Genomic DNA, 13,062 nt, shown 5'->3' with positions numbered 1-13,062 from the left:
AGTGAGTCTGGAGCTTGCAGGCAGGCAACTGACCACTGAGGAGAAGGCTGTGTGTGCCACCTCGTTCCTCTCCAGGGCTAATTGCCTGACTCAGGATGGTGGGAAACTGAAGAGTTCTCACCTCTGAACACCTGAGGCCCACCTCTGAGTTTTTGGACATGGTAAATTGGATTCTTTTTGAGCTCCCACAGCATGGAAGCTGAGAGATTGATTATGCATATTTTGCAGACTTTTTGCTGTGAAGTACTGAAACAAGTTTGGGAGCTGCCAGGTGCTGCCTCCCAATGACCACCCAGCAGAAGGTTGAATTGATGGTGGCCTCCAGGTGAACTTGAAAGAGATGTGGGTACTCGTGCCTCCCTCTCCTCCACCCACCACCTTCAGTCTTTGCTCAGAGAGACTCTCCTTGAGTCCTTTAGACAGACAGGACCCCTGCTTGGCTCTCTCACTTGATGAATAAGCACTGAGTCCATGGTACCTGCAAATAGATGGAGAGACAGCTCTGGCATGGGGCTTGTCCCACAACAGTGTTGTGGCCAGTTTCTGAGAGCATCAGCTGAATTAGACCCTGACAGGACTTAGATGGAGGTAAAATTGAATTATAGCTCCAGCAGATGTGCTATGGGGCCCAAGCTGAGAAGGAAAGGCGAGATGCATAGATTTAATTTCATACTGCCAGGGACAGGGGGTTTGGTTAATACCTCTCTGGGCTCCCTCTCTGGACAGTGGAGATAAATGGGATAAAGCACGGCAGGCAGACACCCATTTCTTTCCACTGACTATTGACATTGCTTAGGCAACTCTCTTCAATTGTATGCAACTTTTGGCTGCTTCCAGAGGGCTAAAATTAAACAAGCAGGATCCTGTTCTGAGTACCTGAAAGCAGCAGTGAAGCAGGGAGGCACTGAGGCATCCCTCACTTATTTTAAGAGTTAAGCACCCCCTGGAAATGAGCCTATTGGCTCACAGGCTTTGTTTTAAGCAACTCCGTTCTGGCTGACTCTGGTTTCAAGCAAAGCTGTCAGTGCATTCCCTTCCTGATGGGAGGTCAGGAAGAACAGATAAGGCAAAGCAAATGCTGAAGATTTGGCTCGCTGAGTTTTAAACTAGAGAAAGGTGTTAAACAGCACGTGAACTACAGTGTGGAGGCATGTGCAATACAGAGCCAAGATAAGCTTAGCATTTTCCTGTTATCAGTATGTACATCACCTTTGACATTGCTTGACAAAAACCTTTTTTATAAAACAGGCACGTTCCTTCTCCACAACTCATAGAGATACAGGAACCAAAATCATATTTTATGAATGGAAAATGAAATTAGCCTGAAATTACAGTGATAAATGTAGCTTTAGAAAATCTTAATTCACTTCAGTCGAGTGATTAACTTCTGCCACTCCACAGTGCTCAGTTATTGCAAAGTCATTTGGTGACATTAAACAATTAAACTTTAGACCTGGGAATAATTTTGCAAATCTTTATAGGACCATAAAGTTCATTATTGTTTTACATGCTCGCGATGAAATACGGCGCGTAACTCCAGCTGTTTACTCTAGCATAAAGCCAGTCTCTGGATAGAAAATGATAAGCTCTGGGCAAGCTACCAACTCTCCATCAGTCCAGCTCTCACAAATGGTTATTCTCTGCAGGGCAAAGAGTTTCTTTGTTTCTTAGAGCGAAAAGTTCCTGGAAAATTGTTTCGACTGTAATAGTCTGAGCAGAATGATAACTGCGGGCAACTGTGGGCAGAAACAATCCTGGGGGCCAATGGGCTCTGCTGGGGCCAGCTCTACCCTGGCAAGCACTGGTGAGCTGGGCAGTGGTTCAGAGGCTGCAATTCACCTCACCTGGCATTCAAAACACTGGAAATGTAGGCGTCTTAACTCTGCTTTGCAATATTCAGCCTGGTGCCTTTCTTTGTGTCATTATTCCACCACAACAGGAACATTTTCATTGTAAATAGCCCTGTTTCTGAGGAAAAAAAACTGGGGCCCTTTAGGAGGAAAATTGTTGTTTTACTGAAAACACATGTGAAATGTCATGATTTCTCATTTTTTTCACCACCAAATTACCATTTTGTGTGACACGCAACAAACCCAGAACATATGTATGGGTGTGAAAATGGGTAATAACACAGCAGAAAAAATGTAGTGAATGTTCTCAGATTTTTTTCCAAGACCCCACTCTTTTTAGCAGAGTAGCTCTAATACACATTAAACTAATAAGCACTATGTATTTGATTTCCTTCACGTCCTTGTTGACAGTAAAGGCAGCTAATTAGTGTAATTGATATTTGTATTTACTTCTTGGTTGTTTTCTTGTGCAGTTTTGGAGAAAGGCTGCTCATGCTTGCTATCCAAGAGCTGGGTATGGGAAGCAACCATGCCAGTGGCACGCGGGTTTTTTTTAGGGATGGCATGGACCTGGGAGATTTTGGCAAGCTTGCCAAAATCTCCTGGGACCTTCACCAGTCCATCACCCCATGTGGCCCTTCTTCTGCTATTCACATCCCATGGCTTGGAAACTAATTTTTGAAGCCTGGAAAAGCTACTTCCCAAGCAGAAGCTTTTTTCTTTTTCCAATCCTGGCTATCGAATGTTATTTATAATAAGCTGCAAGACTCCAGAGGTGATACCAGTGCAGCAACAAATCGCTGGATGACAATGCTACTTACTGTAGCAAGAAACAGCTTTTCTCTGTGACCGCATTTCTAATTGAGCTGTAAGGAATAGCATTAGAGCAGTGGTGTATAAGCAAGAATCATATTTGTATGAGGCTCATGGCTCGCTGTGGCTCATCCAGATACCACTTTACAACTTCAGTCATCAAATCAGCAGAACCACAACAGGCTCTGGTACAAGCCAAAGGGGAAAGTGCCATTGTAAAACTGAATACAGCTGCTTCCATAATAGAACTAATTGCATATTGCATCGCAGAGCTAAATTAGTAGTGAAAACAGTTATAAAACCAACAGACAGTGAAACATGACTCACAGAGGAATTGCTGCCAGTTTGGCGAATTCTCATTGGCCCCAGTTCAACAGCCCACACCTGCATTTTCTGAATAGTAAATATATAATAAGGCATAATTACTAGAAAAATACGCAGCACTCCAAATGTGACAACACGCTACTTGTGTATTGGGATAGTGAATAGTATATAATAAGTTTGACCCAAAGTACTTCTGAGCCACCTGGGGTCACGATGCAAAGGGGAGATGGACAGCACAATCCCAAACTGTGTAATCCATGGGAGGTTATCTGTAACATAGCCAATGGCTGCTTCCAACTGACATGCTACAGTGATACAAACTTCCCCATGCTACTAAATCAAAGGAGAGTAAATAGGATGAAAGCATAAACAATAATCACTGTTTAAAAAAAAATAAAATTCAGATATTTATAGCCTGGTTTAAATATTCAAGCTGCAATGACTTGGGATGTCTCAGCTGACTTTACTCACAGTAATAGTTCCCTCAATAAAAAACAGATGTAGAAAGCAAACTTCATCTGTTCCTTCTGCTTATGGTCCTCTTCTCCCCCCTCTTTCCAGAGCAGTTTTGCGACTGTGCAGCCCCCTCTTCCCTGAGAGCTGGAAATTGGACCTCGGATTCAGGGAGTGCAGGTGTGGGGTTTGCTGGTGCTGACTGCCAGACCCAAGCCCTGCTGGGGCTGTGAGAGTGGCAGTACTTGGGCTCCAGGCTCAGCAACAATTCCCAGTTTGAGCAGTGATTTTGAAGGACATTGATGCACTTCGGTTCAGTCTTACCTTTCTCTCATATGATTCCTTCCACACTTATTTTTGCAGAAGTGGGAAATCTTTGTTTCTCCTGCACCTTTAAGAGCTTAAAAATCACTGCAATACTCCAACTGATGCTTTCAAAATCAATTTTATACCTGTCTCTGGACATGATTAAGGAACAGCTCTAGAATAGGCACATTAACATTTCTTACCTCACCTCCAGAGGTGGTGACCAAGAAATTCAGACACCTACATTCATTTAGCATTGTATGCTAGTACTTGCACTCATGGTTCACAGAAATCTCTTTCCTACAGCTCATCTCTCAGAGCTGCCAGAGTCCCTACCCTCAGCCACTTTAAACTTGCAAGCAGTCTGAGTGAGCTTAGGTAGTTTGACAGCTCAGGTCAGAGAGATGAGCAGCTGGCAGGACTGATCTCGCAAGAGGTGGGAAAAATTGATTTGGGTACCTTCAAGAAACAGGTCTCCCAGCTTTTAGCAGCCTGGTACATCATCATGACCTCAAACAAGCCCATAGTCCTCTGTCTGTCACTCCCACAAGCACTATCTTTTGAAACTGTTCCTTAAGCAATGAAAAATCCTCATAATTTCAAGGTTATTCCTTTCAGCAGAGAGGCAGAGGAGCTTCACCCGTGCTTCTGAGGCAGCAAGTGCTGCAGCTGAAGCAGCTCTCAGGGTCAGTAGAGCAGCCCTATGGCACCACGCTCTGGGTCTCAATAAAAGCTTCTGTGCAGCTCCTTGCTTTACCTGTGTGGGCCTAGATTTTGGATCTTTGTAAAGTCTCTTACTGCATTGCTTTTAGGGAACAACAATAAGAGCCATGGAATACCCAGATGCTGTGTCTCTCAAATTGGGTACTTTTGGTGCTGCCTCACACCACACTGCCACGGTCTTGGGGACCAACTGGGGTCAGGTGGGGTTTGGTTACTTGACTGGGCATATATGGGCATTTTGCAGTACATCACATCATTAAAAAAAAAAAAATAAAGAGCTGTTTAAATTCTGTATAAATCATAAGCAGGTAAAGGATGGAAGGGTCTCCACCTTCCGTGAGATGATGAGAAGCTATATAAAGGCACAACCTTAAACATCAGAGTTTTCCTAGCATCTCCTCTTCTTCTATCCAGAAATCTTGTCTTGGCAGATTTTTAGAATCACCCATGTTTATCTGGGATTTCCAGACATCTGGGAGTGCTATCAAACTGGCAGGCAGGCTGAATCAGATTTACTGAACTGTATGCAGTCTGGAAATGCCATAGAGGGATAAGGTAGATCTGTTCCTGCTCTGAGTCAAGCAGCTGGTTGAAACAATGGGAGCTTTATTACTGACATTACAGGACCAGGATTTCACTTCACATTTTGACAAAACATTTTTATAAGTTAGATTTTGCCCACGATAGTACAATTTTTAAAATTATTATTGAGTACAATAGCTTCTTAGTTCTAGAGATCCGGGTTAAAATTCATCATGTAAGGCTAAAGATCTGGTATTGGTCCCAACCCCATATATTTTTTTTTAGTTTCCATAGATACAGTTCTGAGAGGCATACTGCCTGCCCTGATGAGCTTGAAGCAGAGCAAGAGGAGATGCTCCAGTTCAAGACTGAAAAGCATCAGGTGTGTTATATGGAGAATCACTTGCATTAAATTTCATTCTGGCAAGTAGCAGAAGTCTCACACTGAGTTAGGAACAAAAAATTTTCTTCACTCTGAATTAAAACTACTAAAAATTTTGCTACCAAAAAGGAAGAAAAGGATGGAAGGAAAAGAGCAAGCATCATGTACCGTGTTCTTGGTTTAAGACGCTAAGAAATAGCTAAAATATAAGGACAGAGTGACCAGAAGCCTAAATCCAACTGAGGTGTTGGTCCATTTGTGTGCTACAGTGGAGAAATTAGAAAACAAAAGAGAAACATTTGGCTTATTGTTTGCACTCAGTCTGTACATGCTAAACATTAATTCTTCTTTTCTGTTCAGTGTCAGTTGTCCTCTTGCTATGCATGAACATGTGTGTGTGGGGTGCTTGCATATATTTAAAGCTACTTTTCTCTGGTAAACTTTTAAGAGTTTAAGTGTAAAATATTAAGCAAGGAAGGATTTCTGTGAAGCCTGGAAGATATTCAGACAGTCTTGTTATCAGCTTCTTGTTGGCAGGCTCATCGTATTGCTTAAAACCTGGTGCCAGCCAGAACTAACAACCAACCTTTCATTCATCCACCACAACAGTTCCTCAGTGCTGAGTACTTCTGCTCATATGGCAATATTTTAGCAAGCTGTTGAGTTTTACTTCAGTGTAACTTCAGGGACCAAAGAGCTCCTCCTTTTCAAAGTTTCAAGGGAATGGAATGAATTTAGGTTAAGTAACGATGATTATTCCAGGCAAAGATTTCCTTCATTTAATCTTCCCACAACCAAAAAATGCAAGCAGCATTACCACTCATTTAAAACAACTAATGAATTTCCAAAGGAAATTAGAGAATCAGTCCTAAAGTATTTGGATTAGGGAATCTAATTCTTCAGCTTCTTTGCATATGAAGCAAAAAGCAGGGTGGATGAGAGCAACATGCTATGCAGTTTCTCAGCTTGGCAGAAATATTTTTCATTCCTCTTCTCTCTGGCCAGAATGTTGGTTTTGTTGTCAGTACCCTTCTTGCCCCAGTAATGTTGTTTTTCTTCCATTTCCATAGATCTGTATTTAACTTCTGTTAAGATCTGTCCTTTATACTTATGCTTGACCTCAAGTGCCAGGATTTGGACTAATTTTCAGATACAATCTGGGTGTTTGGTCACCAGTGAGTGAGTCCTGGGTACACCTTGAATGAGGAAGCTGTGGGTGCTTTGCTGCCTAAAGATATGTTTACATGCCTGCAAAACACATTGACTTGCATGGTGATATCCATCTTACAAAAATTTCCCCATGTCCTTTTGACTTTGAAGCATTCCCAAGGAAAGCCAACAAACCAAGACCAGATGTATCTCCTCCAGCATCACTGGAGTCAGCAAGTTCTGAAATTCTCATGGTTTTTAATTACCTTACAGTGGGGTGACACCCTGGCAAGTGGGGTGTGCTGGTGGGCTACAGCACCCTCCTGGCAGGAATGGCAGTGTGGTGGCTCCCCAGGAAGCTGTCTCAGGAGCTCTGGCATTAGGGTGTCTGTGTTTATGGCATCTCCATATCATGTTTGCTTAGTTTCACACTTAAATCTTTTTTCTGTCTCTGACTTTCAGTTTTACAGACCTTGGCATGCAGTGGGAAACCAGTGAGTGATGTTTTGAGGCAACTGCAGAACAGTATAACTACCTCCAGCTGCCCCTTTATTTTCATACAGCCTCTCTGCAGCAAGTCCTCCCTGCTCTACTTGTGTAACCTCTAAAATGAGTTGTCTTCAGACAGGTAATATTTTTGTCCTGCTGCCAGATCAGCCAGTCTTTCCTTAGCTAGGTCAGTTTGACTCTGGAAAAGTTCCAGGCAATGAGAAGCAGAGGAGACAGGAGAAAGGATTTCTCCTGTGCTGAGGAACCAACCAACCATCCTTGCTCTCCCATAAAAACAAGCTCAGGGTCAGATAATAACACACCCTGCAGAGAGAGAGAGCAGTGGAAAGAGTTGATTCTTGCAGCCACATTGATGGCCTAGGTCTTGGAGATCTAGTTGGTTACTTTCCAGTTTCCCAACTGGAAACAAGTTTTTCTAGTTGGTCCTTTCCTGGACCTTGGGTTGCCTGGGTCTAGTTTAGGATTTTATCCAGATCATAATGAGCCTTTCTGATGATTCAGATGTGCTGTGGGTGGCTCTGCTTCAGCTCACAAGTTGCCAAGTAGTACTGCTTCTCCACTCCTGAGCCCCTGTGTCACCTTGCTGATTCAAATCATAACTGATTTGACAGAAAATACATTTCTGTCAGGAACAATGTATGACACAAGACCCATGGGTTCTTCTTCAACAGGTGTTACTTGATTCCTGCTCCTGCACTGATGTTGGAGTCCAGGAGCATGGTGATGGGAGTGAGGATGGGGAGGCAGGGACCTCAGGGATCTCTGTCAACACCCCCAGGGAAACTATGCCCAGAAAATATTCATGATGTCATTTCAAAGTGATGGTCAGATTCCCAGAAATTTGTTTCTTCACAGACATTTGCCAGACAGGAGAACATGGCAGCATCTTTCTGATAAATTGTTCCTGTGAATGGTTTGCCTGGCTTCTATGTGCATGGGTGCCTTTTGGACACTGCTATGAAGGTCTCTCATAGGGATACATCAGGCTGCTCTCAAAGACCTAAAATACAATGGTGAAAGAAATTCTGGAAACCAGGGTAAAACCAGAAATGGAGGCAAACACGATTAGAACGTATGGTGTGCTGTCTGCATCTTTCATAAATGTTTGTCTGCAGTGAAACACAATTAACATGTAAGATAATGCATTTTAGCTCATTTAGCTCCTCACTGGGTTTATAAACAAATTCTGCCAGTTAACTGTCCTTGTTAAGCAGATGCACTCACCATACATGAGCTAAAACACACTGCAGACTGCAAACTGGAACAGGTGCAGGGATTATAATGGGATGATGAATTTGTCAATTTACCAGCTCTACATGTTGACAACAATGAATGCATTTTATTTACAACACTGGGCTTTGAATGGCATTTTTTGGTTTTTTCTCAGTCTAGTGAGATCAAGGTGAGGGGAACTATGCAGTTGAACTTCCAAATGCGTTCTAACTTCTGATTTTAAATGCAAGCACAGAAGATGCCTCAAAAATATTTCAGGTAAATTCTATGTAGTAATTAAGAAGGCCAAATATGCCATCCATTTTGATATGTGGGGACTACTGGGGGAAGCATAAGAACTCCTGCTTCCTCTAAGGAGGTCTTGTGGGCGTGGAAGCTATGGTAGAGAGGAAGCCAAGTAGACAGAGCTGCTGAGGGAGAAGGCCACTCATAGCAGGAGGTGAACTCCACAGAGAACGGGCTGATTATGGTAATATTTTTTTCACATCATAGATGATCCCAGTGCTGGTTTTATGCTTGTCTGAATTGCCATAGAGCCTGATTTCCACAGGTACCCTATGGTTAAATAATGTTCATAGGCACCTCTCCAATTCAGAGACACCAAGAAAGGCAAGAGCTCTGAGCCAAGTACTGATCTGCATCTTGGGGCACCTGAATACTTTGAAATTTGGGCTCTAGTGCCCAAGTCCCTGTAAGTACTTCATGCTCAGCCTTGCTCAGAAGCATGCTGACGAGCAGTCATCTCTCTCCAAGGATGTCTTCTTGAACCCCACGCCTTTGCCTTATGATGTTAGCTTATACTGAAGCATACTAATTGCTACTCATTGTTTCATCAGTTTCTATGATTTCACTTAGGTCTTCAAGAACAATTCAGCTTAGATGAAGTTTCTTTGTCTTTGCTTTTCAGATAGGGCTGCATCCTTACCCAGCATAAATTAAGGTACTTCCATTGTAGTCAAAGGAGATAAGCCAACATATGTTACTAGGGAACATTGTACCTATAGTGTGAATAACAGCTGAAATGTTACTATTCTCAGCTACTTTTTCAAATAAATTGTGCTCGGTTTAAGTGTAGATAATGAAAGCCTGGAATCAGCCTTGGTGTAAATGGGTGTAACTCCTTTGACAGCAGGAACGTTGTTTTTGGTTACCCCACAGATGAATTTAGCCCAGTTAGTTCAGCTTGGCATTATCAGTGGGAAGATGTGGCTGTGAGTTCATGAGATGTCAGAGTCTTTTAGCTATAAAGGTGACACTTTAAATTGTCTTAAAGAGTAAGTATGCATTTAATTTACATTTAACAGGATGGTTACTGTATATCATTTAAATACTAAATCAGTCTAAGGTTTACTATGTGCACTAAGGTTTAAGAGTTGAAGCAATTGGAAAGAATTGCCAAAACTTACTCTTCATAAAAGGTTCTGCTCAGTAAAGCTCCAAAGGGAGCATTTTGGCCCTTCTGGGGGTTTTTGTTGGGAGTTTGTTTTTAGAATATTTCAGCATGGAACACAGAAGAGGTTTGAGACAAACTAAAAGCTTTCTTGTTCCTGTTTTAATCTACCTAGTGATTAAAACCTAGAGAAAGATGAGTGTTCCCAAAGGCTACCTTTTCTACTGCTGACACAGTTGGTTGCCCCCCAACATTTGCAGCTGTATTCTTCAACCACATTTAAGATGCTGCTGCCCCTTTTAAAACTGTGTTTGTAGGTCCTAAAGGCATAGGCTAAGTAGCCAGAGACAGAGAGGGGTTTTTGTGGGGGGTTGAAGTGCAATTTTCATTTTGAGGTGAAATTTCAAAACGTAAAATATGCAACTATTCCAGAACAGAACAAAACACAAAGCATTTCTTGGAAATGGAAATTTCAGAGTACAAGTGATAGAAATGTTTGTTCCAGTATTTGGGGGTTTTATTTTATTATAAAGTAGCATTAAGTGTATTTTGTTACAATATGCATTGAAAACTTCGTAATAAAAAGTCTTATTTCTGGGAAATTGAAGTACTGTGCTTTACAAAAGTAGAAAGATTTCTTTTCCTCTCTTTTCTTTCAAAGGAGATTCTCATCAAATGCTGGAAATTTCTGCAAAACATTTTTGCCTGTGACAGAAGAGCATTTTTAGACAGGGAAACAGTCTCTGTATAAGATTGCTGCCAGCTTTAGCAAGCAGAGCAGTATCAGGAGTGCACATGAGAATTGCCTACATAGACACAGAGGGTGGGTGTTTGAATGTGATTTTGCCTGCAGGTACTTTGACCAAATGCTGGAATTTCTGTTCTATGCAGAAATGCCCTTCAGCTTTCCTTTATCTTTCTCCCTGCAAGATTTCCAGTACTCCTGGGTAGTAAGGGGAAAAAAAGGAGGGGAAGTGAAAAACATTCTTGTCTTCTTTTATGGGTTTGTTATCTAAATATTCTTTTTCTTTTTAGGAATTTAAGGCTGGGAATTAGCCATTCCTGTCCAGAGCAGCAGTCGTTCTAACTCAGCTCTGTGATTGTAGTGACAAAAGAGAAACAAATCTTTAAACTTTTTAAAAGCATTTATCAAAGTCTTAAGAAGAAGAATGTGACAGGTGGCTCTTCCTTCTACAAGAGGCAAATGTCAACTTCTCAGTGCCTAAAGATGGGTGCAACAGCCCAGTTTCAGACCACTGCCTTCTTCTGTTTATTTCTTTTACATATCATCCATCTTGCTTTTCATTATTAAGCTTAGATTTCTCCATCATGAGCCCAATCAGTTGAGTGTTATTCAGGCAGTATTTGTAGTTTACCCCTACAGATACAAAAAATTCCTTTTTTTCTCCCTAAACTGCCCAAGGCTCTATGGTGGTTTCTTAGACAGAGAATGTCATATGAGGTCCAAAATGCTTTGCAAATCTGAGTTTTGTTTTGGCAGCCCCATTAGCAGCAGTGTGTGACAGAATGTACATCAGAAAACAAGCTCAAACTCTTGGCAATGAAGTGAAAATTGTCATTAATTGAAAGTATTAATGAAACATTATAGGTAGAACATGTTTGATTTAGGCTTCCTTTTTATACCTTTGGAGTTACAAGAGGTAGTGATATCCCTGTGAGCCACTGGTATGAAGCTTGGCCATGTTTGGAGGCTGGGGATTGAGGAAGACATTGGAAGGGCAAGCTCCACTAAAGCCACTGAGTAAACACACACACTCTGGGACCAAAGTTCCATCTGAGATTTGGCTCAAACTGACCTCTAATATGACATCTTCTATGGCAGATTGACAAATAAGGCTGGGATTTTCCTATTTAGAGGGTAAATCCTAGAGCAAAAGCACTTAATGCACATAACATTGAGAGATAACAAATCATTAGAATTTTGGTATTATCTCCTTTGACCTTGAATTATGACAGAAAGATTTGGCAAACAGTGCATTTACATCCAAGATGAATTTTTTTGGTATCCTCTGGGAATTTAAGATCCAAGAGTCATATTTGATTTGCCAAACTGGGGGAGAGGGCTGTTGTTATTGTAATCACTCCTGCTCTGCAGTGTGTGCCACGTTCGTGCTGTTACTTGACAGTATGTGTAAAGTATTTTAAATTGTTTTACCTATTCTAGATTGGTTGTCTTTATGTGTGTATATATGAACACACATATATAAATATTAATGTATTTCTATGAACACATAAATAAGATTTAAAATAAGATTCTCTTAGCCAGCCTTGAGAACCTGTGGGGTTGCCTGAGACAAAATCACCTGGAATTTGGCTGCATATGGTAAACTGCCCTTCCTCAGCAGGCTCTGGAGATCATCAGCCTTCTATGAACCTGTCTGCTGTCTGGCAAAACATACTCAGCACTGGCTCTGTGACTATCACAGCACTTCCCAAGCAGTAATTGCTCAATAAGAAGCACCTCACCACTGCAAGGCAGATAACTGCTACAAAAAAGCCTTGGCAGGGGGTTTAAGTGTGTTGTTTGCAGTGGCAGATAAAGGAAATGTCTGGATTGGAGTCCAGGACTTTCCCATCTCATTCCTACCTTCAATTCTTAGACTCCACAGTGCCAGGAAAAAAAGATGGATAACTTTGCAAACTTCTTCCTTAGTGACTTATTTTGAATTTTTGAGCTTGTATATCTTAGTAAGTAGCTGTCAAATTAAACAAAATAGGAGTGGAGGAGGAAGCATTAGATGTCAGAGCCCAACTTAGTCTGCTTCCATTTAGTCTAGTTCATGCACTGACATTTTCAAACAATGCATTCAGTTTTTTTATACTAGAAATGAAAAAGAATATTTTTTCCTTTCAGCCTGTGACCTCATCTTTTGCTGATGACTTCAGTCATTGTTTATAATAGTCAACCCCCTGGGGCAGAGAATAGAGTGATTCATTTGTACTTGGGGCACTTGGATTTATAGACCACTAAAAAGACTGAAATTATTCTTAGTTGAAGTTTGCATGAGACAGTCTTCAAAACTAGAAAGGGTGCCAAACCAAAGCCCTAGACTCAGATTCAGATTTCAGTGAGCAGTGCAACCTGTTTCCTCAGCAGGCCGAGCATATATACCAAACTTTTGTTTTTATTATTCCAATTTATTCACTCTATCAAGGAATCCCCCAGTATGTAAATACTAGTCAACTTTACTGACAGTCAAGGTGAAGTATGGTGTAAATCTCTGCCAACATATCTGTCCTAGGTCAAGCATAAGTAATTACTCAAAAAATTTCACTGGCTTAAGGTGTTGCCATGCTCTCTGGCAGCAGCTGCTGACCTCTGTAAATTGCCACCTTCCCTGGTGGCAGCTTATCAGGGTGCTTCCTCACCCACTTCAAGTACCACC

This window comes from Calypte anna, chromosome 2 (genome assembly GCF_003957555.1).
Source record: "Calypte anna isolate BGI_N300 chromosome 2, bCalAnn1_v1.p, whole genome shotgun sequence".
NCBI classification, from domain to species: domain Eukaryota; kingdom Metazoa; phylum Chordata; class Aves; order Apodiformes; family Trochilidae; genus Calypte; species Calypte anna.
The sequence above is the reverse complement of the archived record's forward strand: the minus strand, read 5'-3'. Positions refer to the sequence as shown.